Source organism: Lepidochelys olivacea, assembly GCF_965140295.1.
Source record: "Lepidochelys olivacea isolate rLepOli2 genome assembly, chromosome: 2".
Taxonomy (NCBI): Eukaryota; Metazoa; Chordata; order Testudines; family Cheloniidae; genus Lepidochelys; species Lepidochelys olivacea.
In genome coordinates, this window is record NC_140412.1 from 21,967,946 (window position 1) to 21,993,950 (window position 26,005).

Here is a 26,005-nt window from a genome sequence, read left to right on the forward strand (position 1 = left end):
TGGCAAGCAATGAAAAAGTTGCCATTTATTTGAAAAGGGATAAAGATTGTTGCATTCTTTGCCAAGAAGAAAAACAGTGTATCATCCGCATCACAAGTTGGCTTCGGTGTCTTAAATCAACTGGCTTTTGAAAAACCTGTACAGGCTTCTTCATTAGGCTTCTGGTACTAACTCTCTGCTGCTTCTTTACAGTTTGTGAGACTGGGCAAGGCTGGAGATTGATAACGGGATATAAAGTCTTTCTCCTGTGGCATTGGTTTGAATCAGGGTTAACATGAGTGTGGCCATATCTCATTACCAAGTGGAAATGGCACTGAGACCTATATAAAATTAGTTGCTCCTCAAAGGGTTAGTGGGTGCAATGCACTAGCTGGGGTAAACATTGAGTGACTGACACAATTTGAGGCACAATGAGAATCATGCTTTGATCGCTATTTCTATTAAAAAAAAAAGTTGGTAGAATGTCAACCTTAAGAAATCCTGGGTTTTTTTTTTAGGGGGTTGTATAGGGAGAACCCCTTCCTCAAATGACTCCAAATTTGGATCACTACCCTTACCCTGCAGTCCCATGATGCATACCAAATTTAAATATATTATGAGTAAGCATGGAGATTTTAGAGCACTTAAAAGAATCAACCTTTAAACAGAGAGGAATTTTAAACCTTAATTTATGCAGAGCTATAATACTGTAAAAAGTATTAATATACCTCACTTTGCAGATTGACAGGTATATTAAAATGTGTGTTAGTGCAGTATAGTGAATGTTATCAATAGAAGAGATTCCTTATCAATAGCAATTTATCAATGGTCAAGGTGTCTATGATTTCTCAAGACTTCAGCCTCATTCCTTTTACTCATGAAAGCAAGTATTAAATAAAAGCATACTGTAGAATTGTGAGATTAAATTAAATTATCATGCCACTTATACATATTAGCTATTTTCCCTGTAATTTTTTGTGTAGAAGTTATTGTCTTGGCTAATACTTTGAGGTTGTTTTTTGTTTAAAGTATATCTTGTTAACACTGTTGCTTCTGCCAAAAGTGTCATATGATCTTTAATCACCAGCGCTCATTAGGATCTCTTATTTTCCATTTCATGGGAGGGACAGAAATTCCAGCAATGTATCTGCCTGACCCCTCCAAAGACTCCTGAACCCTTCTCATATCCCAGAGCCCTTCTTCTCTCCCAAAACATCTGGGCCTCACTTTCCAGACTGGTGATCCAGTTGATAGAGTCCTTCAGGTACACCCCCAGCCAGCCCCACCCCACTCAAACTCAAGAACCCTTACTAAGGGCTGATCTATGCATGGTTTTTGTACCAATGTAATGTTTTCAGTTAGGGGCATGATTTTTTATGTTTTAGCTGTAAGCATGGTTCGAATGATTCGCCTCTGACATCTAGTGATGAGCTAGGGAAAAGATTTCAGGAGCTGACTGTATTTGCATAAACACACCTACTCTGCCTAGGTGTGCAGCAGAGTAGGTGTGTTTATGCAAATACAGTCAGCTCCATGATCAATGATCAATTTTGGCTGGTGTTGGGTTACAAATCACTCCAGTATTTTAATGCAGGTAGTGAAATGTTGTTATCCTAAGTGGATCAGTAAAGGGCAGCAGAACTGCGCTTAACCTGCCCTGATTGCGGAGAGTCACCCTAAACTGAACCTCACAGGGTTACAGCAGTGCAATAGTACTGTAGTGAAGATGCTCCTATGCTGACTGGAGAACTTCTCCCCTTGACATAGTTAATCTACCTCCATGAGAAGCGGAAGCTATGTCAGTGACATAGTATGGTCTACATGGGGGGTTAGGTTGGTGTAACTATATTACGCAGGGGGGTGGATTTTTCACACCTCTGAGTGATGTAGTTATATCCACATAGACCTGTAGAGTAGCCCTGGCCTAAGCCCTAGAGATCATTTGATCATCTCCCTTCCCACTGTTTAAAGACCAAGCTGATTAGACTTAATTGTGAGTCTTTGTTTTAGGAAGAGATCACTAGAACTGAAACCCCTGGTAACCAGCGGTGGCGCCTTAGACCTGGGGTGGGACGGTCTTGCAGCGAGAGCCCAGCCTGCCATAGCAGTGAGGTTCCCCACGGCCCACTGAGAGCTGGGGTAAGTGGTGACACCTCAGAACGTGGTATCGCAGAGCGTAGCAGGTGGCAGCGGAGACGCAGCAGCAGCGCCAGAGTGAAGGGAGGCAGCGGCAGAGAGCAGGGCCAGAGCCAATGGTGGCAGCAGGTGGCAGAGTTAGCGACTGCTGCAGCGGGTGGTGACGGCAGAGTGAACAGCGGCCGCTGTGAGTCAGTTGCAGAGGTGTCAGCTGCTGCTGAGGCATTGCTCAATGTTTCCCTCCCCCACTCTGAGAGTGGGAGGGGGACCGATATGAACGCACCTCTGCACTCTGGGTCTTTGATGACTAAGCACAAAAACCGTGAGTGGGGTGCAGTGGAGGGAGAGGGGACAGATGCACTAAAGGGATGCAATCGGGGACATTGAGGCAAAGGACACTGCCCACTGTACCATGGGGTTGGTTTATGATAACGTGGTTTTGAATGTTAGTTAGTTTCCCAAACTAATGCGTGGTTCCCTTTCACTTTTAATAAAAGGGTTTTTTGTTGTTGTTGTTTTGTTTTTTGTTATGCAGACTCGGTGCTTGTGAGTGAGGAAGTGTTGCCTCTCAGAGGTACCCAGGCTACTGGATGAGGGTTCAAGCCAGTTCTGTGTTGCAGTGTTAAGAGGAACCCCTAGATACTGAATCTAGCCCTTGTTGCTGCCGACTTCAGCTGGTAGAAGGGTTACATAACTGATACAGCTATTCCAGTATCACAGCTAGTGTGGATGCAGTTATATCACTATAAAGGGGTCTTATATGTACAGTTTATTGCTCTTTTGCAAACTCTTTTTGCGTTCAGAACTCTTCATCTCCACAGCTGCAAGATTTTGTGTTAAAAGTTTGAAATTTGGCCTTGAAATATCCCTCCTGAAGGAGAAGTACATAATGGGAGTGTTCCAGGGAAAATAGTCAAACTAGCAGAGCAGATGAACTGTATTTGTGTGTATGTGTGCTGCTGTAGCACTTTAGGGCTTGTCTCCACTTGCTGAGGGATCAATGCACGGTGATCGATCCACCAGGGGTCAATTTAGCAGGTCTAGTGAAGACCAGCTAAATCAACTGCCGGTCGCTCTCCTGTCAACTCTGGTACTCCAATGAAAGGAGAAGCATAAGACAAGTCGTTCTCCCCTCGACCCAGTGCAGTGTAGACACCGCAATAAGTCAACCCAAGGTACGTTAACTCCGGGCAGGTCTACGCTACAGGGCTGAGTCGACCTAAGTTCTGCAACTCCAGCTCCAGGGCCCTGCTTGTTAGAGATCTGGTCTCTGTGGAGTGAATTCCTGTGAGCTACCATGAAAAACACATTACTTGTGTGGCTGGTTCCCCCTTTTCCTTTGTGCCAAATTTCTTATTGATTCTTCCGACTATAAAGGGAGAGAAAGCCTTCTGACATTTCCTTGCCCTCTGATTCACTCTCATTTTGAAGCAGTGAATTTAAATCAGTCCCAGAGAATATCACTCACTTTGATAGAAAACCTGACCGTCTTTGTGTTTTTCTATGATATATACTTTGAATTAGGAGTGAGAGCCATTGGAGTGGGCATAGCTAGTTAGCTGCAGGAAGAGTAGAGGGCATTTATTAAGTTTATTTTAACCATCTGTGAACAAACAAAATATTAAATTATAGCTTAAGATGTGGCTGGGGATGGGATGGAATCTTCAGTTGCCATGGAGAGAAAATAAGAAATAGATGATTTGTAGTACAGGTCAAAAAGATGTTAGTGACAGGAACTTATTATTCATGTATCCAGCGCTGTACAAATATAATTGAACAGCTGTATACAAGAAAATAGAATAAAATTAATCTGTGAGTGGGTTGTGGGAGGGCAGTTGGAGAAAGGAATTTTCTTCCAACTATATTAAACATTAAGGATCAGAAGACTTATAGAAGATTTATTGCTACAAAACCTGTTGCATGTCATCAACTTAATAGGAATATTAAATAAATCGTGTCTCATGCATGAAATCTCAGAATTGAATGCTTCCAGCAACTCTATCTGTAAATTCAGAGGAGGAAATAGGTAGACATCTGATTTCAGATTAACACTGATTTTCATTAATACTACAGCTCTTCATCCCCAAACTGCTTTACAAAGCTTTTCAACATATCTGGGAAGTAGCTAAGTATTATATCTATCCGATAGCTGGTGTAATCAAGGCAGTGGTAAGTGACCTGTTTAAAATCTTAGGGCAGTTAGTGCCAGAGAGAGGACTAAACCACAAGAACCTCAAGTTGCCAGTTATTTAAGTTAAGGGCCATTGTTGGTACAAGAACAAATAGATATAAACTGGCCATCAATAAGTTTAGGCTTAAAATTAGGCAAAGGTTTCTAACTATCAGATGAGTGAAGTTCTGCAACAGCCTTCCAAAGGGAGAATAGGGGGCAAAAAACCTAATTTGTTTCAAGACTGAGCTTGATAGATTTATGGAGGAGATGGTGGGGTGCCTACATAAGAACGGCATGACAATGGCATATGGTCCTGTTGCCCTGGATCTGAGGGATGTGTATATGTGTATGTCTCTTGTACCAAATTTTTAACATTTCTGCTGTGTTAAGAGGCAAATTTTCTTGCTCCTTCTCACTTAAGTCTGCTTTTACTTTGTATAGCATGTATCTTCCGTACACTCTACCCGTTATTATTATTAGAACACAGTGACTTAATCCCATACTTCTTAAAAGCAAGTACAATGTGTATATTATATACAGTTAACAAAGGTTCATTAATGAGTCCTTGGTTTTGCTCATTCAATGGATGCAGTATTTCTGCTGCTAGCTTCTACTGAAATGCTTGGTCATGTTCCCACAGCATCTCTGTCAGCTTGGTTTCAGAGTGACATACCAGCCCCAAACAGCTCAGCTCCCATGCCAATCCCACCAAGCGACCTTCGCTTTTGTTGCTGCCCCCCTTGGCCCGCTCATCCATTTTAAAACACATGTTTTTGTTCAGAAATTCCTTTCAACAGTTCACAACCACATTCCATCAGATTCATTAGGGAACTGCAGATTGGTAAAATTCAATGACACTGGCACATAAATAAACTGAACATCATTGTACAATATTTTCTTAGTAGCTCTTACCCTAAGCCATTAGCTAGATTTGTTTCCAATCCAGGGCATTTTGATCTTTTATACAATTGCTTAGTTTTAATACAATTCTTCTTCCATTTACAAAACATTGCCACATAGTTTTTCACTCCCTAATAACATTTACTTTACACCACAGTTAATGGTTAGGCTCCATTTCTTATATTCACTGATCTTCCCTGGTGTTGGGTTGGTTTCTGCTTCCAAAGCACACAGCCATCTGAAAAAGAAAACACAACCGGTTGTGGCTCCTCTCTGGAGCCCTTTTCGGATTTTAATTAAGTAGCATGTTTTGTTTACACTTCTTTTATCCTGATTATTGTACACACTGCATGTTCCATGGGAATTCACACTCCTTCCATAATTTAATTCCCTCTCTTTATTTTCCATAACATTATATTAGCCATATTAATTTGCACATAAAGTGGAGCTGCTTATTTTGTGCTTACGGAGTTTTCATCTCATGCTATCAGAGTGACTGTCTGATCACTCAGATCCACTCAGTGTTCTTAACACTGCTTCTCTTGTGCCCCGCTCCTAGGTGTAGCTCTGATTTTTAATTTATTTATTTTCCTTCTGCAGCTCTTTCAGGTATTACTTTATTACTAACAAAGTGATCCAGGGTCTCTCCCAGTATCCTGGTTCTGGCCACCCCTTTAGTCCCTATTTGCATTTACTAATTCATATTTAACATTGATAGCCTAATTTTAAAAAGATGTTGAGCTTTGTAAAAGCATTGAGCCACCCGAAGGGTTAACTAACAAAGTTAAAACTTCCAGGAGAGGTTGACTGCTGCCCACAGAATGTCTGTCAGCTTTGCAGCCTTGAATGAAAGATTCAAATGGATTTTTAGTGGAATCTTTTAAAAGCCAATTCATTTTAAACATATAAAATAGGGTTTTGAAAACCAGCAGTGTTTGTGAGAGCACAGGGGTGACTGGGAACAATGGGCCAAGTTCTGAGGTTGCAACTGTCTCCATCCCACAGTGTCATCTGTGTCCCATAATTTTCATGCCTTTTTTCTAATCCCACAAAGCCGCACGGCCCTCCTCGCTGTCTGCCATCTCGGATAGAAGCATGGAACCTGCACAGCTCTGCACTATTGTCAACAGCATTGAAAGCACAGGGTGCACAATCCTGCAGTGCTTGCAGAGCTGCAAGAAGAACTGAATCAGTGACGAATCTGACGATTTCTTGGAGCACAGTTTGTTGTCAGCAGTAGTCACTTCTGGGTCCAAGAAATGAGCACTGACGGGTGGGATCCCATCGTAATGCAATCTCTGGATGACAAGCAGTGACTGCAGAACTTTTGGATGCTCAAAGCCACAGTCCTGTATCTGTGTGCTGAGCTCACCCCAGCCTGTCAGCACAGAGATGCCAAAATGAGAGCTTCACTAACAGTGGAGAAATGAATGGTGATTACTCCATGGAAACTTGCAGCACCAGATTACTACCAGCCAATGGGAAATCAGTTTGGAGTCAGGAAATCCACTGGTGGGGGGGCAATTATCATGCAAGCATGCAGGGCTATTAATAGCATCCTGCTACACAGGATTGTGACTCCTGGGAACACAGGATGGATTCGCTGCAATGGGGTTCCCAAACAGTGGTGGAGCGATAGACAGGACACGTATCCCTATTTTGGCACCAGACCACCTTGCCACGGAGTACATCAAGAGAAAGGGAAATCATTGATGGATCACTGGGGACACTTCACCAACATCAGTGTGGGCTGGTCAGGGAAGGTGTATGATGCTCTCATCTTTAAGAACACAGGACTTTTTAGAAAGCTGCAAGCAGGGAATATAACATTGTCAATACATCTGTTAATTTTGTGTGTGGCTTATCCTATATGTTGTATCACGTTGTCAGTAACAAGTAATTGGGTGCTTTTAGACCTGCTAAGCACTTGGTAGCAGATGTTGCAAACTAATAAAGATGTTATGTTTTAAATAACAGACATTTATTTTGTAAAAGAATTCAGTGCAAAAAAAACCAAAAAAACTCCACAACATTTTAGAACAAATATATTTAAAACTTAATACAAGCTTAATAAATGAAGAACACAGAACTTATGAAGGGGAAAGAACTTCAGCTACAGGGACTCAGGGAATTTCAGCTACATGTACAGGAAGCTGTGATTGTCTTTAACGTCCCCCAGGGTGGAGTGGTAAAAGTAGGGCAGTGACCCCTGATGCCACATGGAATGTTGAGGGGAGTATAGGGAAGTCCAGATATTGAGCTCTCAGTGGACTTGCAGAGGGAGGTGAGACTGGGATTGCTGAAACTGGAGGTCAACCAGAGTCTGCAGCATCTGTGTTTGCTGCTTGAGGAGCCCCATTATGTCCCTGGCTCATCTACCTCTTCTTTTCCTGCTGGAGCTCCTGGGCCTTTCTCCTCTTCACTCTTTCCTTCTCCAGGCTGTCAGTAGTATTCATCCTCCAGGCCCTGTGCTCATGGTCTGATGCAGCACTGGCTTGTAGGATCTCACTAAACATGTCATTCCAAGTCCTCTTTTTTTTTCTGCAATGGCAGCAGCTGCAAATAAAAAAACACAGAGGTACCCTTGTCAGTCTATTCACTATGGAAAGTGAAATTTACGATGCAGAACTCACTGTCCTTGCTCCTCTAACTACATTCTCACCTCTGCTTGGGATTGCTTGAGCACAACACCAGCCATGGTAAGTATGGACCACTGAGGGTTAGGGAAATGAGGGGGGAATTGCACAGTTGCATGAATCTTGTAGTATAGCCCAATGGCACTGAATCTTAGCACTGTTTTCCACTGGCAGTGGGGATTTTAGCTGATCTCTCACTCCTGAGGGTAACAGGGGCAGAGACAGCACAGCTGCTGCGGGTGTCCTGAAGCCACCCAGACCCGTATGCTGATAGCCTGTGCACTGCAATGGAGTCTGCTGAGGTAATCACTGATTAGCATGTCCAGCCACGGAGGAAGAAATAAGGCAGCCCTTCCTAGAAATCTTCAGCAGAGGATTGCAAAGTACCTACATGAAAGTTTCATCAAGATCTCTCAGGAGGATTCAAGGGACATTCCGGTGCACATAAACAAACTGCTCCACGGGGTCCCCCTGCCTAACTTTAGCTCCACAGGATCCCCCTGCCTAACTTTAGAAGGGAATGAAAAGCAGATAACAACTCAACGTCTCTTGGTTGTACAATATGTATTCTAACACGAATAAATTATTGAAAAGTCAAAAGCTTTTCCTGCTATTTTGAGGACACCACCGCCTGCACTGGGCTCACTAGGGCTCAACTGGCAGGACGGTCTGGACTGTGGTGGAGTCAAGAACACATCCTGGCTTGCTGCACAGCTGGATTCTCCAGTCGCCTCTCCTCCATCCTCCTCCTCTTCCTCGTCCACCTCCTCCTCACTGTTCACAGCAGGGGCCTGTGACTCAGGCTCCTTGGAGGTCTCCACGGTGTTACGTGTATGTGATGGAGTCTTCATCGAGTATGGCATGCAGCTCTTTGTAAAAGTGCCAGGTCTGTGGCTCTGCAACGGATTGGTTGTTGGCCACCCTGGCCTTCTGGCATGCCTGCTGCAGCTCCTTAGCTTTCATGTGACACTGTTGCTGGTCCATGTCATACCCCTTTTCTTGCATCCCCTGAGCAATCTGCTCATAGAAGTCCATGTTTCCAGGGCTGGTTCAGAGCTGTGCCTGACAGCCTCTTCTCCCCACAGGCCCAGGAGATCCAGTATCTCCTGTCTACTTCAGGCTGGAGCATATCTGGAGCATGTAGCCAGCATGAGCAGCTGGGCAGTTGCATTCAGCAGTGGAGAGCTGCTAGGTGTGCTTGCCAAGCTGGGCTGTCAGGAAAAGGAATTTCAAAAATTCACTGGGCTTTAAAGGGGAGGCGGGACTTCCAGTCTCTGTGACCCCAGGGCAGTGGAGTTAACAATGGTGACCACAGCTGTCCGTGTCTGGTATTGTGGGACAGCTGCTGGAGGACTGTTAAGATCAACATAGGTAATGCAGTGTCTATACTTGCACTGTGTCAACCTCAGTACATCAACCATGGCTCAGTGCCACTAAGGAAGGTGCCGTTATTTTAATGTAGACACATACATGACTAGGTTGATACGTCATGACTAGGTTGATACGAGACAAATTTTAATGTAGACACATGCATGACTAGGTTGATACGTCGTCATAACTTTTGTAGCTTAGACCAGCCTCAGTACAGTCCTTGAAGGACTGCTGCTTTTTATTGGATTTATGCAAGTAGGTAACAGACACTGTTTTCTCCCTGACCTCCAAGGAATGTTTTCCATGTAGTTTGTTTCCTCGTGTACGACTTTAATTTGCTCTTTATGCTTTTTACATTCATCCCTCAAGGTGGCACATTTTGTTTGCAAAGATTTAGCCACCAAATTCAATCTCTGTAACACAGCTGCCTTTGTCTGTGCTTTCTTTACTTTGGAATTGTTTAAGAAGGCAGTATTAACATTGTCACCATGTTTCAGAGTAGCAGGCGTGTTAGTCTGTATCCGCAAAAAGAAAAGGAGGACTTGTGGCACCTTAGAGACTAACAAATTTATTTGAGCATAAGCTTTCGTGAGCTACAGCTCACTTCATCACCCATGGGCCTTTTGCTTTTAAAATATCTGTGGCATTCCAGCATCTTCCACTGTGCTTTGCCAACAAGCTTTCCATCTAGGTATCCAAGGTACAGTACCTTCCATTTCCCTTGTGTTACGGATTTTCTCTTTAGGAGAAAGAAAAGGAGTATTTGTTTTTCCACTGAATGCATCCGATGAAGTGAGCTGTAGCTCACAAAAGCTTATGCTCAAATAAATTGGTTAGTTTCTAAGGTGCCACAAGTCCTCCTTTTCTTTTTACGAATACAGATTAACACGGTTGCTACTCTGAAACCTCTCTTTAGGAGAGATATTATAGTGGCCCCAGAGGATAGGTCACTACCTCTTCACTATGTGGGTTCAGAGCAACTGAAATTGATGTCAGAGGTCCCTTCATGGTTGCCAGAAATATTGGAATTATTAATAATTGAAATTATTAATGTTAATGTGGGAGACCACCAGACACCAATTTAACCATGAATTCCTTTATTAAGTCCAAAGGCCAAATGATATTTTACACAATTGCTCTAAACATGCCCAACAGCCTAAAAATAAGCAGTCAGTCCAGTTTGAAGCAGTTTATCCTTCTACTTTCCTTCCTCCAAGCCCTCCCCTGCCTTGCTTACCAGCAGAACAATGTTTCTTTTCAGACAGTTTTCCTTTTTCTCATTACTGCAGCTTTTCATTTTATGAATTACTTTTTGAAGCATACATCCTTTCTACACTGCAAGTAATAACAAATACCACTAATTATTCTCATGGCCTTCCTTTGCTTGCTGATTTGGGTCCTTGTCCTTGCTAGCCACAAAAGGTAAAGCAAATATATCATTTTTCTGAACCAAATTTAAGCTAACTTTAATTTTTTAAAACTATCCCTACACAGCTCTTTGCTTATGAAAACACATGCCCAGTGATCTGTACATACACAATGTGGAAGTATAATGCCTCCTCAGGAAGAAGAAGAATTAACGACAGGTAAACTATAAGGCTCAATGGCTTGTTTAGGATTATGAGTCCTAGGCCATGGAGAAGAAGCCAGGGAGTCAGATGCAGAGAGATTTTTCTATATGTGTTTGAGACGGCAAGCTCTCTGGAGCACAGAATGTCTTTGACACTGTACAAGACAAAAAAGAAATGCTTTGTTCATGTGTAATATAGCTGAAATACCCAGAGCCTACTGGCCGTCAGGGCACACTGCAAGACATGTCTGTCTATATGCGGTGGGTTGGGAGGGGAATCTGACTTGTGGGGGTAGGGAGTCTGGTGTTCTGTCAGCAGCTTAATTATACTTGTTTTTGTAACTTATGGCAGAGATGCCTAAAGTCTTGGGTAGGTGACTCTTTATTTTTTGTATAAATCTGAAAAAATGAATAGTAAATGGTGAGGCAAAGCTTCAGAAGTCAATAATGCATGAATTGTATCACTCTACATTCACTTTGGAAGAGAAAGCAGTCTCCTGGCTCTAACTAGACAATTCCCTAGGGATTACAGTGCTAGTTGCTTCATGGCTGCTTAGCAGCCTAGCCCTTGGGACAGACATTGAAATGTTCTTGTAACTAATATATGGGAAGTTGCTTCAGTGAATTCTTGAAAATGATTGGTTGATTTCACTGGTACGATCCAGTTCATCCATTCTGGAGTACCACAAAGCAGCCACTTCATACTGGTGAATATGGCAGTAAATTAATAGATGTAGGTACTTAAATTTATTCTTTTAATGTATTCCTTACAGCAATTTGTAGATATCTATAATTATAACTAGAGCTATTCAAAATTTTTTGCCAACGGTTTTCCACTGAAAACAGTGCAGTTTCATCAAAATTGAAATGTTTGGGAATGTGTTGATTTTTGACAATTTTTCAATAGCAACAAGTATAAACATTTTTTAGATGTGTGTTTCATTTTGACTTACTGTATAAACTATTAATTTTAAAATATGAATATACACGTTATAATGTAAACATCTCAATGAAATGAATCAAAACAATACAACAAATGTTTTGACTGAAACAAAATGTTTTTCAGAATGTTCATGTCACAGCAAATTTCAAAATTTCAGCCTTTCATTTCAAACTGGAATCATTATTATTATTATTATTATTTTATTTTAAATGTCAGAATTTTTTGTGGGAACTGTTGGGAACTGAAGAAAATGTCAGTTCCCAACCAGCTTTTCTGTTAAAGAATATTTTTGTTCAGTTGAAAGCATTCATTTTAAAAGGATTTATTATAAATATAGTGTGTAGAGAGGCTGGCTAATGTGCGGTCTATTTGATCTTCTGACTATGGTTTATTCAGAGATTTTTAAGGCCAGAAGGATCACTAGATCCTCTGTCCTTCTGTATAATGCAAGCCATAGAATTTCATCCATTTACCTATGTATTGAGCCCAATAGCTTGTTTGACTGAAACTGGCGGTTAATGTGGTGAATTGAATGCCCCATAATGTAGCAAGGCTGTGAATCTCAATAAATGCTCTATTGTACTAGGTAAGGAAATAGCCAGGCCATTTGCTATGTCAAAAAGATAAGGGAATGCAACTAATTGTAAAACACAAACAAACCCATCAGATACAACTGTTACGCTGAGAGGTCTTGGTGACTGCATGGATAACAAACCTCTTTGTCAGGTTTCAGAGTAGCAGCCTGTCAAGGTTCCTCCCCCACTCTGAACTCTAGGGTACAGATGTGGGGACCTGCATGAAAAACCTCCTAAGCTTATCTTTACCAGCTTAGGTCAAAACTTCCCCAAGGTAACAAATATTACCCCCGTTATCCTTGGAATGGCCGCTACCACCACCAAACTAATACTGGTTACTGGGGAAGAGCTGTTTGGACGCGTCCTTCCCCCCAAAATACTTCCCAAAACCTTGCACCCCACTTCCTGGACAAGGTTTGGTAAAAAGCCTCACCAATTTGCCTAGGTGACTACAGACCCAGACCCTTGGATCTTAAGAACAATGAACAATCCTCCCAACACTTGCACTCCCCCTTTCCTGGGAAATGTTGGATAAAAAGCCTCACCAATTTGCATAGGTGACCACAGACCCAAACCCTTGGATCTGAGAACAATGAAAAAGCATTCAGTGTTTTACAAGAAGACTTTTAATAAAAAATAGAAGTAAATAGAAATAAAGAAATCCCCCCTGTAAAATCAGGATGGTATATATCTTACAGGGTAATTAGATTCAAAAACATAGAGAACCCCTCTAGGCAAAACCTTAAGTTACAAAAAAGATACACAGACAGAAATAGTTATTCTATTCAGCACAATTTTTTTCTCAGCCATTTAAAGAAATCATAATCTAACACATACCTAGCTAGATTACTTACTAAAAGTTCTAAGACTCCATTCCTGTTCTGTCCCCGGCCAAGACGACTACAGACAGACCCTTTGTTTCTCTCCCTCCTCCCAGCTTTTGAAAGTATCTTGTCTCCTCATTGGTCATTTTGGTCAGGTGCCAGCGAGGTTACCTTTAGCTTCTTAACCCTTTACAGGTGAGAGGAGCTTTCCCCTGGCCAGGAGGGATTTCAAAGGGGTTTACCCTTCCCTTTATATTTATGACACGCCCCCCAAATCTCAGCTAGGGTGAAACACTGGCTGGGATTTCTTCCTGGAGCTCTAGGAAAACAGAGTTAATAAGACACATGCATCTCTAAATATACTACCAAGTACATAAAGACTAACAATATTTTCCACATCTCAAGGACGATTTTAACCAGTTGATTCTGGGAAATTTTCACGGGAGAGTGCATCAGCTACTTTATTAGAAGCTCCTGAGATGTGTTGGATGTCGAAATCAAAATCTTGGAGAGCTAAACTCCACCGAAGAAGTTTTCTGTTAGTTTCTTTGACGGTGTGAAGCCACTTTAGTGCAGCATGGTCGGTTTGCAGGTGGAAACGCCGTCCCCAAACATATGGGCGTAGCTTTTCCAGAGCGTAGACAATGGCATAACATTCTTTTTCAGTGACTGACCAGTTGCTTTCCCTCTCAGACAGTTTTTTGCTGAGAAACACTACAGGGTGGAATTCTTGATCAGGTCCTTTCTGCATTAAAACTGCTCCCACACCACGCTCGGATGCATCTGTGGTTACTAGGAACGGTTTGTCAAAGTCTGGGGCCCTTAGTACAGGGTCAGACATGAGTGTCGCTTTAAGCTTGTTAAAGGCCTTCTGACACTTTCCGGTCCACTGAACAGCATTTGGCTGTTTCTTTTTGGTTAGGTCTGTCAGTGGGGCAGCGATTTGGCTGTAGTGCGGTACAAATCGTCTGTAATAACCGGCCAAGCCTAAGAAGGATTGAACCTGTTTCTTTGACCTTGGGACAGGCCACTTTTGGATAGCATCCACTTTGGCCTGTAGGGGGCTGATAGTTCCTTGACCCACCTGGTGTCCAAGGTAAGTCACTCTGTTTAGGCCTATTTGACACTTCTTAGCCTTAACAGTTAGTCCTGCCTCCCTTATGCGCTCAAGGACTTTTTGTAGATGTTCCAGGTGGTCTGCCCAGGAATCCGAAAATATGGCCACATCGTCAAGGTAGGCAACTGCATATTCTCCTAATCCCGCTAGGAGACCATCTACAAGTCTTTGGAAAGTGGCGGGTGCATTTCGCAGCCCGAAAGGGAGTACATTAAATTCATACAGCCCGAGATGTGTGATGAAGGCTGACCTTTCCTTGGCAGATTCATCTAGCGGTACCTGCCAGTACCCCTTGGTTAAGTCCAAGGTAGAGATGAACTGGGCCCGTCCCAGTTTCTCTAATAGTTCATCAGTGCGTGGCATTGGATAATTGTCTGGGCGAGTTACAGCATTTAGCTTACGGTAGTCCACGCAAAAACGTATTTCCCCATCTGGTTTGGGAACTAGAACCACTGGAGATGCCCATGCACTTTCAGAGGGGCGGATTACACCCATCTGTAACATATCCTGGATCTCCCGTTCTATAGCAGTTTTAGCTTGAGGAGACACCCGGTAAGGGTGGACCCTAATTGGGTGAGCATTACCTGTGTCAATGGAGTGGTATGCCCGTTCAGTCAGTCCTGGGGTGGCTGAGAACGTTGGCGCGTAGCTAGTGCACAGCTCCTGGATCTGCTGTCGCTGCATACGCCCAAGGGTCATGGAGAGGTTCACCTCTTCCACACCACCAGCACATTTCCCTTCGTAGTAGACACCTTCAGGCCACTCAGCGTCGTCTCCTCCCTGGGCTGTAAACTGACAAACCTTTAATTCTCTGGATCGATTAGAAGAGCTGAGAGGCGGTGGGTTGCTCCGTGCCGCCGTCCAAGCTCTCTGGAGGCTTTCATCTGCTTCCTGTTCGGTCTGGAACTGTTCCCTTGATGCTGGAGACATCAGTTCCTCATTGGATTGGGGACATAGGCTTGGTCCCTCTGGAAGCGATATAGGGGATGGAGCTGTTTCTGTTGACTGTGAACCGCTCTCCGCTGGTGCACTATGTTGGGATTCAGGCTCCGGCTGAGCCTCTTGTGTAGGGTTATCGGCTGCTGCCAGTTCAGGTTCGGTGGGGCCCTCTGGTGTTGAGGTTGCAAGTACTGGATTCAGTGCTGGCACGGGGTCTGGTGTTGGTTGTTTGGCTGGTTCCGGTTCTGGGACTGGTTCCGTCTGGGTCTCTGGGACTGGATCCACTACTGCTGTTGCAGACATTGGCCTGGGGTCCAGGTCCATCACCTCTGACTGGGTCCTGATAGAAGTTTCCGGAACAGAGCTAGGCCTCACGGCTTGTTTAGCCTGGTTGCGGGTGACCATTCCCACCCTCTTGGCCTGCTTCACATGATTGGCCAAGTCTTCCCCCAACAGCATGGAGATGGGATAATCATCATAGACTGCAAAAGTCCACATTCCTGACCAGCCCTTGTACTGGACAGGCAACTTGGCTGTAGGCAAATTGAAAGAGTTGGACTTGAAGGGTTGAATCGTCACTTGGATCTCTGGGTTGATTAAATTGGGGTCCACTAAGGAAGCATGGATAGTTGACACTTGTGCTCCGGTGTCCCTCCACGCGGTGACCTTCTTCCCACCCACACTCACAGTTTCCCTCCGCTCCAAGGGTATCTGGGAGGTATCTGGGCCTGTGGACCTCTGGTGTGATTCCGGTGCAATGAACTGTAACCTGTTGGGGTTCTTGGGGCAGTTGGCCTTTACATGCCCCAGCTCGTTACATTTAAAACATCGTCCAGCTGACGGGTCACCGGGGCGAGGTGGGTTGCTGGAGAACGGGGTGGTGGGACGATAAGGGGTCTGGAGGGTTCTTTGGGAGGTAGGTGGGGCTTTGGGCGGCCCCCGGTAATAGGGTGTGGTCTGGGGTGGTCCCTTCTGGTCTCCGCTCCAACTGCGACCAGTTTTCTTCTTCTCTGCCACCTCCACCCATCTGGCTCCAATCTCTCCTGCCTCAATTACAGTTTTGGGTTTCCCATCTAGGATGTATCTTTCTATTTCCTCAGGAACACCCTCTAAGAATTGTTCCATTTGCATTAGGAAGGGCAAATTTACTGGAGATTCAACACTTGCTCCTGATATCCAGGCATCCCAATGTTTTACAATGTGGTAGGCATGTCGGGTAAATGACATGTCTGGTTTCCACCTTAGGGCTCTGAACCTCCGACGAGACTGCTCGGGTGTTATCCCCATTCTGACTCTCGCCTTGGATTTAAACAGTTCATACTTGTTCATGTGTTCTTTAGGCATTTCAGCTGCCACCTCAGCTAAGGGTCCACTGAGCTGCGGCCTCAGCTCTACCATGTATTGGTCAGTAGAGATGTTGTACCCAAGGCAGGCCCTTTCGAAGTTTTCTAAGAAGGCCTCAGTATCATCACCTGCCTTGTAGGTGGGGAACTTTCTGGGATGGGAAGTGGTACCTGGAGAAGGATTGCTAGGGTTTGTTGGTATATTCTGCTGGGCCTTTATCCTCTCCATCTCCTCCACATGCTTCCTTGCCTCCATTTCCCTCTTGTGGGCAGCCTCCTGTACCTCCTTCTCCAGCCGCATGAGTTCTATCTGTCTTTCATGTTCCCTTTGTTTTTCCTCAGCCTGCAATTTGGCTAATTCCAGCTGTAGTCGAGCTGAGGATTTGGCCATTCTAACCTCTCTGTTTTTAACTAACTTTACACCCGAGGTTTAGAAATAAACAAACAAAACTTGGCTGTAAAATTTTGCTGTGCTGGAATAGAATACCTATTCTCTGATAGTGATTGTCAGCCTACAGAAAAAGACAATTCCCTTGTCTCTGCTCTGGGCCCAAATTAAAGCAAAAAACCTCCAACTACTTGGAAAACTGCTTACCCAGCCCAAAGAAAAAAAAAAATTCTTTTCAAACCTGTACTCCTTGTAAAACAAAAAAAAATCAAAATCCTAAAAAAACCCTGCCACTTTTGTCTCCAGGCAAATGGGTAGAGCACACACCCCCTATTTACTTTTAGGAAGAAAAGAAAAAAAAACCTCTGGGTTGGAAGACTGTGAATTTCCCTGCAGGAGTTAAGTACCCTGCCTCTAGGCAAAGAAAACCTGCAATTCACAAGATAATCCCCTTTTGTCTCTGCTTGGGCACAAAGCAGAGAGAAACCAAGCTGCTTTCAGTTTCAAAGCTGCCTTCTGGACTTCCTAAAAATTCCTTTTTAAAATCTGTATTTCTAGTTCAAAAAATCTCAACTGGATCTCAAAATGATTTCAGGTTAATCCCACCACTGTGCCACCATGTCAAGGTTCCTCCCCCACTCTGAACTCTAGGGTACAGATGTGGGGACCTGCATGAAAAACCTCCTAAGCTTATCTTTACCAGCTTAGGTCAAAACTTCCCCAAGGTAACAAATATTACCCCCGTTATCCTTGGAATGGCCGCTACCACCACCAAACTAATACTGGTTACTGGGGAAGAGCTGTTTGGACGCGTCCTTCCCCCCAAAATACTTCCCAAAACCTTGCACCCCACTTCCTGGACAAGGTTTGGTAAAAAGCCTCACCAATTTGCCTAGGTGACTACAGACCCAGACCCTTGGATCTTAAGAACAATGAACAATCCTCCCAACACTTGCACTCCCCCTTTCCTGGGAAATGTTGGATAAAAAGCCTCACCAATTTGCATAGGTGACCACAGACCCAAACCCTTGGATCTGAGAACAATGAAAAAGCATTCAGTGTTTTACAAGAAGACTTTTAATAAAAAATAGAAGTAAATAGAAATAAAGAAATCCCCCCTGTAAAATCAGGATGGTATATATCTTACAGGGTAATTAGATTCAAAAACATAGAGAACCCCTCTAGGCAAAACCTTAAGTTACAAAAAAGATACACAGACAGAAATAGTTATTCTATTCAGCACAATTTTTTTCTCAGCCATTTAAAGAAATCATAATCTAACACATACCTAGCTAGATTACTTACTAAAAGTTCTAAGACTCCATTCCTGTTCTGTCCCCGGCCAAGACGACTACAGACAGACCCTTTGTTTCTCTCCCTCCTCCCAGCTTTTGAAAGTATCTTGTCTCCTCATTGGTCATTTTGGTCAGGTGCCAGCGAGGTTACCTTTAGCTTCTTAACCCTTTACAGGTGAGAGGAGCTTTCCCCTGGCCAGGAGGGATTTCAAAGGGGTTTACCCTTCCCTTTATATTTATGACACAGCCCGTGTTAGTCTGTATCCGCAAAAAGAAAAGGAGTACTTGTGGCACCTTAGAGACTAACATATAAGTGAGCTGTAGCTCACAAAAGCTTATGCTCAAACCTCTTTGAGATTGGGTGTGAACACAGCCTTCAATTGACATAACTATTGGGATAAATTAATCACAGACCTCCCCTCACCTAAGACAAAAGTGTTGTGAACCTGCACAGGGATTTGGACTGAGTGCAGGGAGAGGGGTTTTGCTGAGCAGTGTGTGTGTGTGCGTGTGAGAGAGAGAGAAAAGAAAAACAACACAGAATAGAAACTGAGGACTGGTCCACACTACAAAGTTGGGTCAGTGTAAGCCGCCTTGCATTGACCTAGTTTTGCATGTGTCTGAGTACACTAAAATTTGTCTCCCACTGATGTAAGCTCTTCTTTATGCTGACATAATAACACCACCTCCCTGAGCGGTGCTGAGCCATGGTCAATGTACTGAGGTTAATACAACGCAAGTGTAGATATTGCGTCACCTATATCAACTGTGACAGTCCTCCAGCAGCTGTCCCATATGCCTGATACTGACTGCTTCAGTCACCATTGTGAACTCCATGCACAGGGGTCACAGAGATCAGAAGTTCACCCCCATCCCCTTTAAAACCCTGTGAATGTTTGAAATGCCCTTTCCTAATTGTACATCTTGGTGAGCATTAGCAGTTCTCCAGTGTTGTGTGAAACTGCCCAGATGACCCTGCCAGCTATGTACTCCAGAAGTGCTCTGGCCTGGAGTAGACAGGAGATACTTGATCTCCTGTGTGATGGGTTGGATCACAGAAAAACCTCTAGGACCTGCCACCTGATGTGCCAAGACTACTTCTGCTCCTGCTTTCTTGCCCAGTCAGCTTAGGACTTCAGTGCCCTGCCTGGTTTGAGCCAGACCCGCTAGCCTGCTGTAAACCCAGACCCAGATCTGAACCACATCCCCTGACAGCTGTAGGCTGAACTGAAAGTAGTTTACAGAAGTGTGCCTGTCTTTAACACTCAGATGCCCAACTCCCAATGGGGTCTAAACCGTAAATAAATCCGTTTTACCCTGTATAAAGCTTACACAGGGTAAACTCATAAATTGTTTGCCCTCTATAACACTGATAGAGAGAGATGCACAGCTGTTTGCTCCCCCAAGTATTAATACATACTCTGGGTTAATTAATAAGTAAAAAGTGATTTTATTAAATACAGAAAGTAGGATTTAAGTGGTTCCAAGTAGTAACAGACAGAACAAAGTGAATTACCAAGCAAAATAAAATAAAACCCGCAAGTCTATGTCTAATAAAATTGAATACAGACAAAACCTCACCAGTTCCAGTAAGCTTCCTTTTACAGACTAATCTCCTTCTAGTCTGGGTCCAGTAATCACTCACACCCTCTGTAGTTACTGTCTTTTGTTCCAGTTTCTTTTAGGTATCCTTGGGGGGTGCAGAGGCTATCTCCTTAGCCAGTTGAAGACAAAATGGAGGGGTCTCCCATGGGCTTAAATAGACTTTCTCTTTTGGTTAGAGACCCCCTCCTCTCTCCTATGCAAAGTCCAGCTCCAAGATGGAGTTCTGGAGTCACCTGGGTAAGTCACATGTCCATCCATGGCTCACAGTTTCTTACCAGGTAGCAGCCATGGGTCACATGCTACCTTGAATGTCCTCAAGTAGACTTCTTATGTGGATTGGAGCATTCCAAGATCCATTGTACTTTAAGTGCTTCTTGATTTGCACATTCCTTTTTCAAGAAGCTGACCAAATGCTTTACAAAGTTTACTTAAAAATCAAGCCAGTACACAGCCAATATTCATAACTTCGAATACAAAAATGACACATGCATACAAATAGGATTAATAGACTCAGTAGATCATAACCTCTACAGAGATATGCTACATGGCAGATGTAGCATAAAACATATTCTAGTTATGCCATATATACATTCATAAGCATATCTCCATAAAGCCTTATGGGGGGCACCGTCACATCCTGGGCCTGTGGGAAGAATAGGCTGTACAAGCACAGCTCTGGACCAGCCATAGAAACATCAACATCTATAGGCAGATTGAACAGAGGATGCAGAAGGAGGAGTACGAAAAGGATCAGCAGCAGTGTCACATACAAGCAAAGGAACTGCAGCAGGCATATCAGAAAGTCAGAGAGGCCAACAATCAATCTGGTGCCAAGTTGCAGATCTGTGGCATTTACAAAGAGCTGCATGTCATACCTGGGGGAGACCACACCGCCACCAGGGATACCTCCAGAAGCTTGAGAGTCAGCCTCCAGCCATGAACAGCGAGGATGAGGAAGATGTGGAGGTGGGATGCTGGGACTATTTTTATAGTGGGGGTGCTGAATCATACTGTAAGCCCTGTATATAATGGAAAACACTTCAAGCCAGGGTGGGTAGCAGCACCCTCAGCACCCCTAATTCCAGCACCTATGTGTGGAGGAGGCAGAGGGGATGGGGGATTTGCTACCGGGGGAGGCCCAGCTATGTTGCGAGCCAGGACCTGTTTGAGACTCCATTGCTGTCAAGTCAGTTGCAGGAGATAAGCATGGATGAGACTAGTGCAGAGGAAGGAACCTTGGGGAAATGTGTAAATTTATTTCCCATTAGAGTGATGACACCCGCAACTTAGCAGAACACAGCTATGAAAGTCACATGAATTTACTCATACTAGAAAAGATACAGCAAAGAGAGGTAGAGTTATTTAGTTTTCATTCCCCTGTAGAGTTTGTGGAGAGGCCATGAGGAGCACTTTGTTTGCAGACACCAGGATGTCACTTGAATTCTCCTGAGAGATCTCAATGAAACTTTCAGGGTGGTACTCTGCAGTCCTCTCCTAAAGGTTTCAAGGGATGGCTGCCTTATTTCTTCTTGCACAGCAGGACACTTTTCCATGCTAGTCAGTGATAACTTCAGTAGGCACCATTGCGGTGCTCAGGCTAGCTGCATAGGGGCCTGGGCAGTTTCAGGACGTCAGCAACTGTTGTGTTCTCTGTGCCTTTGTTATTCTCAGGAGTCAGGTATCAGCTAAAATCACCACTGGCTGTAGAAAATGGTGCCAGGATTCAGTGCCATTGCTGTATGCTCCCATCTAGTTTCATGCAACCAAGGAATTCTTTCATTTCCCTCACCCCTGGTGAGCCATACTTACCAGGGCTAGTGCTGTGAGTGTTGCCCTGCACAACCAGTGTGAAGCAGAAGTGTCAATAAGCACATCTTGCTTAAAACTTTAGGGGAGCAAGGAAAGGGGGTTCTGAACCTTAACTTTTGATTTCCATTATGACCATACTGACAATGGAATTTCTGAGTGCTGTAGCTGTAGCTGCTGCAGTTGCGGCCTCGAGGGTTTTCGTTGCCACACAAGCGGAACATCTGAGCCAGATACGGAGGAGAAAGAAGAGGTCTCGGGGTGATCTGTTCTGTGAGATGCTGCAAGCCAGTGGTGCATCAGACCATGAACAGAGGGTTTGGAGAATGAATATCACAGACTACAGGGAGAGGGAAAGAGTGGACAGGAGAAAGGCCCAGCAGGGAGAGGAGAGGGAGATGCACCAGGACATAATGGGGCTTCTCTGGCAGCAAACACAGATATTGCAAGTATCAGGGAGTTGCCGTGTTAGTCTGTATCCACAAAAACAAGAAGTCTGGTGGCACCTTAAAGACTAAGCATAAGCTTTCATGGGTAAAACACCACTTCTTCAGATGCACGAAGGCCAGATGTTGCAGACTCTTGTGGACCTACAAGGCCTATAATCCTGGGCTTTTCTCTCTTTCCAGGCCATGGAGAACTGCAGCACAGCATCTCCCTATGCTCCACCTCAGCACTCCACATGGCATCAGGGGCCACATCCCTACTCCTACCACTCCACACCAAGGGACAGTAAGGACAACCACAGCTTCATATACACTGATCTGTGAGAGCCACAGTGGATGTATGCATAGCTAAAATGCACATGAATGTCCTTCCTCTTCTTTATGCTCTGTCTCAAATTTATTATGATTTTAATGTATTTACTTTTGACCTTTGCAGAATTTTTTGAGGTGTTTTCATTAGTCAGTAAAATTCTTTTGTTTGGAAAATAATTCATTTTTATTAGTTCCCAACAGATGCTGCATAATGCGTGGTGGCAGTGAAAGCAGGGAACACAATCAGTGACACACAAACACACAGTGTCTGAATCAAAAATGTATAGCACATACCACTACATTAATAGGTGCATTGTCAGTGTTACAGTTCTAGATGTGATGCGAGCACCACGCAATTCCTAACAGACCCTCAGACTGCAGGACCAGATGGAGCATGGCACAGAACAACACATTACTGTGACTCCCTATTAAAGTGTTCTTTCAAAGCTTCCCTGAGCCAGATAGCCCTTATGTCCAGCTGTTCAAGCACAGCAGACAACTGTTCCACATCACCGTCCGCCCCAGCCAGGTCCAGATTTACATCTTACATGCCCCTAGGCACAGCATCTTCAGCACTCCCCTCCCCTCGCACCGACTACAGCTGATCTTTGTGTTTTCTGTACAAAATGAAACTTTTAACTCACGTTTAACTTTTAGGCACCCCTAAAATGCTGGTGCTTCTAGGCACCTGCCTACTGTGCCTAATTGGAAATCTGGCCCTGACCCCAGCGGCAACTTCTCCCTCTTTGCTTCACAGATGTTATAGCTGTCTGTTGTGCCTGCATAATCATTGGGATATTTTCTCACTGAGATCTAATCTGGCAAGTAAACAACACCAGCGTCCCTTCAGTCTACCAAAAGCACCTTCAACTGTCATTCTGCCCCTGCTGAGCTGATAATTGAATCATTCTTTGATGCTGTCGAGGTGGCTGGTGAATGCTCTTATGTTTAAGGCAATTGAATGGGGACAGTGAAGTGGTTGTAAGAATTTTTGAACGTGGGCAAAATGATGTATTTTTCCATAATCTCATTGTCAGAAATGGTGGAGCCATTTCAGCAGAGCTTTCAAAAAACCTCAGTCTGATGCAGACAGCTAGCATGGTTCCAGTTTAGCAAAGTTACAAGCAATGCAAAACAGGATCTAGCAACTGAAAGTGTCAGACAATTTTCACTATAGCGAGCACTACCACTGCTGCCTATAGTGCATAGAGAGCACATGATGATGTGATACAAAGGTTTTAAGGGCACGAGTTCAGGGTGGGTCCATTACTCACAGGAGGCGAAGCCACGAGTGAATTATGCAGCTGTTCCTAAACAAGTGTCAGAAAAACCTTCCTCCTGCATCACCATGCATTCTGTATATACCACATCTTACAGAAAATCTATTTTAGAAATGGGAGTCTTACAATATTTTATTGAATCTATATTTCATATCCCTCAGTTTACAAAACCAGGGTTCCTTAGCTCCCAAGAGTCCAATTGTAAAGCCTTAAGAGCGGAAGAAAAAATATAAGTCATAGATTTAAAAAACTGGTAAAAATCTTACATAACTTTTTTTGCCTAAACAAAAATGTTCTTGCTGGGAAGTCCAATATCTCAGAACATCTCAAGGCTCAAAGCTAGAATTGGGTATCACAGTGGGAATATCTCCTGTCTAGTGGAAAACATCTCGTGTTTCTAGAGGCACCTGCCATGGGACAAAGAGTGAATATTGCCCTTCCTGCATCCCAGATTAGTGGAATTTGTGGGGAAGCGATATATTTATCTGCCAGGTTACTTAAAACTTCTTTACATGGTGGGCCAAATCCTCAGTTGTGTTAAGAGTGTTGGGTTCCACTGATGTCTACATGGATTTACACTAGATGAGGATCTGGCCCACTATGTCATGATTTTATGAAACAATTCCTTAAACTAAATTGTGGAGGGGGTTTCTGCTCCCCTTTACATGGTTAGATGGGTCTTTGCAGCAAGGAAGATCCTAACTGTCTGACTATATACAAAGTGCTGACAAATGTACAAAATCAACTGAAATCAATTAGAAATGTTTTTCTACCACTTCAACAGTAATTTTCTGGTGTTGTTTCTAACCAGAGTAGGTGCACAATTTTTGGGCAGAAATGTCATTTTTTTTCATCCATTAACTATTATTCATTTTTTTCTTTCTCCTTGTTTTATATCCACACCGTTTCCACCCCCTGCAATGTAGTGGTGTCTAGTCCCTGCAGCTCTTTACTCGTGTGGCTAGCCCTCACTGGAATTACTCCCACTAAAATCCATGGATGAAATCCTGGCCCCACTGTGGTTAATGGCAAAGCTTCCACTGACTTCAATGGAGACAGCATTTCACCAAAGTGTTTCAGGATTCATAGCTTATAAAGACAGAAGGAACCACCACTGTGATCATCTAGTGTGCCCTTCTGCAGTAAACCCTTATGCACCGAACCTGCAATGGGCTTCTGTCAGCAAAACCCCTGCTCTTGCACAAAACCCCATTGACCTCAGTGGGGCTCTATATGCAAACAGGCAAGGAGCATTTCAGGATCCAGCCCTGATGTTCATAAATTTCTTTTCTTATGTTTGTAAAGCACCATACCCCCCTATCGCACAATCTAAATCATCAATAACACTGCTGGATTTTGTACATTCATTTCAAATGACTCAGCCAACAGCACAACATTCAGGGCCATAGCAGAGCTCTTATGAGATTTATCATTTAAATCAGAACTGCTGTGGTTCTGCTGTTGTCTTTTCAATCCCCACAGCTCAGCAGGAGCCTAGCTATTTGAGAAAGGTCACTTTTCCAAGTAAACAATTCTTTCATTTTTTCCCCAGCGAAAGCGAGTTTAAGTAACTTTTGAAATTTTGGATTTAAACTTCCAGCCTCATGAGAGAAATAAATGATTTAGGGTTCTGGAACTCTCCCAGATATTCAGATTAATTTGAAATGAAATACAGAAACTAATTACCTGGTTTTCATGTTTTGTGGGTATATTAATATGACAGACAAATGACAATGGACATCATAAAGTTATACCGAAACACTGTAGGTGTTTTTATATAAAATAAAGCAATTAAACCTCTCTTACAATTCTTTAAAATGACTTGTTAAACTTCAAATATAAAAAAATACTATGGCTAATGATTGCTGATCTGGTTTTCTTGGTTAATAACACAGATAAGAGTTATCGTTAAACACTTTGACTTACCTCTGTCTTTCCAACCCACTTCAGGTTACATGTTTATTATTATTTTATTCCATTAAAAGTTTATTACTATACCCATTAAAAGTAAAGAGAAAACAGCCCACATGCACAGCTACTTCCGTGTTGTTGGGGCAAGATTTGATTTTGTTGGGTTCACCGACCAGTTTCACAGAAAGTTTAGTTCCTCAGCTACCTGAACAGAATTTATTGGCTCTTCAAAATTTTATCCCTCAGGAAATGGTGATTTGGTATGAAAACTCCTAACGTCCTTAGCTATTGCTTAGAATTCGTCTGTCTGATTCTCTCCAAAGTTTTCTTTGTCAAAATTATTAAATTGGTTGTTTTTTTTAAATAAGCTATTTATGCAGATGAAAATATTCATTTCTGCAGTTTCTTAACAAGAATTTCAAAATGTTCCTGGTGACGGCTCTTTATTTTAAAGCT

General features: G+C 43.4%; 1 long non-coding RNA gene across 1 annotated transcript in view; it reads left to right on the forward strand.

Moving 5' to 3' along the window:
* Positions 1–26,005, forward strand: part of LOC311516954 — a 48,542-nt gene that overhangs the window by 17,700 nt on the left and 4,837 nt on the right. The window contains exon 2 of the long non-coding RNA XR_014710536.1: positions 22,230–22,384. This is a non-coding gene — a long non-coding RNA (uncharacterized lncRNA). The remainder of the gene's footprint in view (positions 1–22,229; positions 22,385–26,005) is intronic.